Below are 6,000 nucleotides of genomic sequence, written 5' to 3' on the forward strand. Positions count from 1 at the left end.
TTTATAATATTAGTATAGATAATATGGGTACAGAAATTGAGCGTATGTGCTGTATACTCGTATAAAATTAGCGGAATTGACCACTTCCCGCCCTTAGACCTCCTTAATCCGGCCCTGTTGCAAAATACGTCTACTACCTCCCTGCACAATTTAATTTTTTTACGTCAAGCAGTTTTGAAATTTCGTAATTACCTTTCGCTTTTATATATTTAGATTGAAAAAAAAATATTTGAGGCAGTAAAAGACACAATGAATTATCTTGTTAATTAGATTACAAAAAAAAAGTCGCTGTTTGCTAATGATTTTTGAACTCCAAATTAAAGGAAATTTTAGCAGGGATAGCCTGGAGGGGATTTGCTAATGTTTTAACAGATATAAGACTATTTTCTAAGAGCCGTGATAGACCAATGGATATGACCTCTGCTCTGCGATTCCGGAGGGTGTGGGTTCGAATCCGGTCCAGGGCATGCACCTTCAACTTATCAGTTGTGTGCTTTTTAAGAAATTAAATATCACGTGTCTCAAATGGTGAAGGAAAGGATCGTGAGGAAACCTGCATACCAAAGAATTTTCTTAATTCTCTGCGTGTGTAAAGTCTGCCAATCCGCATTGGGCCAGCGTGGTGGACTATTGGACTAACCCCTCTCATTCTGAGAGAAGACTCAAGCTCAGCAGTGAGACGAATATGGGTTGATAACGACGAAGACTGGTTTGAACAATGAATAACGAAGACTAGTTAGTTAGCTAATAAGACTCCTATAAGTTCTTATTTCATCATGACCAAATATAACTTCGCTCTTCAAAACTCAACCATTACAGTATTACTCGATATGCAAATGAGATGGGATGAATGCTACGTACACCAAGTTCTTTGAATGCAGCATTTAATTAGGTTAACGAGATGTCATCAACCATAGTCGTTTGCTTAAGCCCTCATTCGCACGAGAGTTTTTTAAACGGACGATAAAAAAACGCTTTTTTCGGTCTGTGCATAGAGTAAACCGAGAGAGTCTTTACAAACTGCGTGCTGAAGCTGGTGCAACCCATAAAAAAAAAAACAAAAGTCACGCGTCTCCTTGACATCCGCATGTACAAGATTTTTTCATAATTTGTATTTCAAAATTTAACACGAACAACAATTACGTAAATTAATATAATAATCAATAATAACCAATAAAAAAATACTCTATCTTATTTCTTTAGTTTTTGTGAACAGCTTTTAAAATATTTACAAACGTATGACGCCATTTTTCTTGAAATATTGAAAATTACTCATGCGACGGTTCGTATAGTACTGACAAGAGAACGTATTACTTTTTGAATTTCGTATTCGTGACGAGTACGACACCGTCTTGTTCCGTACGCTACATCTGTATATTATTGATTAATCTGTGCGGACGTTAAAAAAAACGTTTAAATACAACAAATGCATTCCCAAGTACATTTTTCACACGACAGCGTTTTTAAAACATGACGCTTTTTTTTCGGGCAGTGTTGCATTTTCTATTTTGGGCGGTGAGAATAGACCTTAATTTAACTTCATACTATGTTTGAACGCTTTTTTAACGTCCGTTAAAAAAACTCTCGTGCGAATGAGCACTAAGAGAGAAATATAAATCGATGTAGTAATGTATGATGTACAATTTTTATTGCTTGCTTTTAATTTTTTTTTTGTTTATCAGTTCCAGAAAAGGAAGAAAGAAAAGAAAATACTGACTATTCAACAGTTAAATTATATAAGAAATCTAAAAGAAAAACTTTAAAGAGAAAATCTGCAAGATAATTAAAAAAGTTACTTCATTAATTAGGTTCCCACTTCCTGGTTATGCCGCGGTTATTGTTTAAGTCATTAAATCTTTTCTTTTAACTTCTTTTAGCTATTATAATATCGCGGTTGCATTTATAAAATATTTGTTAAGTTCCTGGAGTTTTAAACTATACAATATAATCATTTACTTGGTGTTTCAAACGATAAAAAGCATATACTTTATTTGGGTGTAATAATGAAAATAATTCCTTAAATAATAATTATCTATAGCATAATTTTTTGTTAAATAATAAATTACATGGGCTATCCCAGTAGATATTACATCTGCCTTCGATTCGGAGGGCGTAGGTTCGAATCCGGTCAGGGGCCTGCACCTCTAAATTTTCAGCTATGTGCATTTTAGGAAATTAAATATCACGTGTGTGAAGTTGGAGGTGCATGCCTTGGACCGGATTCGAACTTACGCCCTCCGAATCGAAAACAGAGATATTATCCACTGGGCTATCACGTCTTCTTATGCCATGAGTTAATGGTGACAATTAAAGTCGAAAACTTAAATGTGAAAAAGTTACACTTTTAACCTCAAAGTTACGAGGGTTCCAAGTTAAGAGGAATACAAAATTCCTTTGGTTTCACAAATTTCGAAAACAACATAACAGCTCAGTGAAACTCAAAATTAATAGCAACGGTGCGTCTCACAAAATGATTCCCTTGTATTAGTCGGATGTTACGGAAGGCGGCAGATTAATATCATCTGACAGCGAGAAATTGCTCGCTAATACAAATGCGCCGCTAACTGGGTGATATAACCCGCGGTATTAGATGCTGAGTTAAGCTCTGAGCTCTAACTACGCTGTACTTCTGTGGTTTATTCGTCACCATCGCTAGTACCAGCCACCACACGGCATAGGTACAGTAATCTCACAAATCAAAATTAATTTATTTCAAGTAAGCCTACTAGGTAGCCGTGATAGCCCAGTGGATATGGCTCTGCCTCCGATTCCGGAGGGTGTGGGTTCAAATCCGGTCCGGAGCATGCACCTCCAACTTTTCAGTTGTGTGCATTTTAAGATATTAAATATCACGTCTCAAACGGTGATGGAAAAACATTGTAAGGAAACCTGCATACCAGAGAATTTTCTTAATTCTCTGCGTGTGTTAAGTCTGCCAACCTGCATTGGGCCAGCATAAGGGACTATTGGCCTAACCCCTCTCATTCTGAGAGGAGACTCGAGCTCAGCAGTGAGCCGAATATGGGTTAATAACGAACGAATTTTGTATGAACACTTTTGCTAAGGGCTGTGCTGTGTTAACTTGGTGCAATAGCCCGGTAAAAAAAACTTTAACTTGTTTTTTAATATTAATTTATGTTCCCTTCAAACCCTTACATTTGTAAAGGTGTTTTAGATAACTGGTAGGCCATCTTTAAGAGTCTGCCATTGGATTTTCAATTACATAATTTTGAGGCATCGATTAATATTAATTTATTTATAATATAATTATACTTACTAAAAAATAAAAAACAAATAATAAAATCGGTCTCCCTATCACACGCTCGACAAAAGGCTACGCCCAAACTGGGTATCCATAACTTGCATTATGTAATAAAATGTAACTTGTATAATTATTATTATATTGTATAATGTAATGTGTGGTATTGCTTGATATTAAATAAATAAAATAAATACTTCAGCGAATAAAAAATTAGCATCACAAACTCCCTCGACCTACAATTTATCATTATCATTATCACTAGGAAGTGTAATAAAATCCCCAGCACTAAAAATCTTAGAAAGAGCAAACTTGTGCTGGCTTTCCCATAAATTTCTTTCGAGCTTAAGGATTTGTCACGCCAATTTATATAAGTACTAATTTCTCAGTGCTCTCGGTTCAATCTGTGGCCCAATTTGTGAAGTGCACTCTCGCCAATTAACTTGAGAAAAACTTACTCTCACCGCGAGCTAATCGGATTTATTACGTTTCACAGATTTTGTGCTATTTACTCGTATATAACCCAGTAATAGCCTCTATAGAGGATAGAGAATCCGTGATAGAAGATTTGTCCTCTGCTTTCGATTCGGAGGGCGTAGGTTTAAATCTGGTTCGGGGCATGCACCACCAATTTTTCAGTTATGTAAGAAATTAAATATCACGTGTCACAAAACGTTGAACGAAAAACATCGTGAGGAACCTGCATACTTGAGAATTTTCTTAAATCTCTATGTGTGTGAAGTCTGCCAATCCGCATTGGGTCAGCGTGGTGGACTATTGGCCTAACCCCTCTCTCTCTCATTCTGAGAGGAGACTTGAGCCGAATATGGGTTGATAATGATGATGATGATGATCATGAGGTTTAAATGCACTATCAATTATTCAGTTATGTGCGTAAGATATTAAATATTACGTGTACAAAAAGTTGAAGGAAAACCATCGTGAGGAACCTGCGTACTTGAGAGTTTTCTTAATTCTCTACTTGTCTTTAGCCTGCTAATCCGCATTGGCCCTCTCATTCTGAAAGAAGGCTCAACAGTGAGTCGAATATGGGTTGTCAATGGTAATGATGATGAAGTTTTAAATAAAGACAACACGTCGCATAACCTTTGCGCAAAGCGATGGCTAGTCCTGTGAGTATGTATCCACCCTAAAGATGTTATCTCGGACAATTTCTCGGCAACTCGTTGTCAGGTTCAATTTGTGGAGCAATTACTGGGACACTGCCACCAATTAACTCGCCGGAAGAATTGTCCAGGGTATAATCTGACCTGTACAATAGAAGTTTAAAGTATTACGTAATAGCTACCTCGCCGTAAGAACCGAGCAACCACACTGTCGCCGGACCGCTATTTGGCATTGTGGCATAATCAGATCGTTATTTAGATAAAAATGAAATATTCTCTTTAATCATTTATTTTTTCGAATTATACTAATAAAGCTGAAGATTTCGTTTGTTTGGTAGAACGTGGTAATCTCAGGAGCAACTATTTTTGAAAATAAAATTATTTGTAGGCTTTATAACATCACGCTACGACCAATATAAGAATCAATGAGTTGTGGCAAACATAGAGATACATCCGAAGTTGGGCTTACTTTTCAGAACGATATTTTACTAGATTAGGTACTCCATTAGAATCTTATCCCAAATTGGCCAACAGGGAAAATGTGTTTATTTCATTATTTTCACACTGATTCAGCTCTGCAAATGCATATTTTAGTGATCTATATTCGTATATGGTATCCTCTTTGATACGTATTTCACTGATTGAAAATGAGAGGGCGGAGAACTGATTGAAAATGAGAGGGAGGAGAGTTAGGAGTTAGATGGATATTCCATCACGCTGACCCAATGCGGATTTGCAGACTTCGCACACGCAGAGAATTAAGACAATTCTCTTGTATGCAGGTTTCCTCACGATGTTTTCCCTTCACCGTTTGAGACACGTGATATTTAATTTCTTAAAATGCACACAACTGAATAGTTGGAAATGCATGCCCCGGTTTTTTTATTGAATTAAGTTATTTTCTTTTTCAACTGACGAGTATAACTATTAGATAATAACATCAACTCGCAATAAGCGATCATTTTACCTATTGAGCGTCCCCAAATCTCCTAATAACGACATAACTCGTTTGCAATGAGGGTAAACCTTTGATTCGAGGTGAAAATGCGAATAGCACAAATTCTGATAAAACCACGAGCCAGTTAGACCCTCATTAACGGCCGATCTAGTTCTAACCGACATTTGCGTAACACATTTATTTAAATTCGGTTTGGAAAATGCGATCCAATTTCGAGTTGATATCCTTGCCAAATGTACTCAATTCCAGGTAAAAGTAACCCAAGATGAAATTCAAAACTAAAACTTTGAAATCACAAAAAGTAAAACACATCTATACTGTGAATAAAATTTTAAAAACACAATTTCTTGAACAGCTTATAACTCTGAACATTTTAACGGCCTCCGTGGCGCAGTGGTATACGTGGTGGATTTACAAGACGGAGGCCCTGGTTTCGATCCCGGCTGGGCCGATCTTAATTGGCCCAGGTCTGGCTGGTGGGGGTGGCTTTGGCCTTGGCTAGTTACAACCCTACCGGCAAAGACGTTGTAAAACTTAATTTAAATATCACGTATTTTTTCAAATTTTTCAAACGTCAAAAACGCTGACGTCCATTGTGTGACGTCACTAACACCCTTGACATGATGTACTAAACGTCGAACTAATTGTTGACTAAT

This window comes from Bicyclus anynana, chromosome 8 (genome assembly GCF_947172395.1).
Source record: "Bicyclus anynana chromosome 8, ilBicAnyn1.1, whole genome shotgun sequence".
Lineage (NCBI taxonomy): Eukaryota > Metazoa > Arthropoda > Insecta > Lepidoptera > Nymphalidae > Bicyclus > Bicyclus anynana.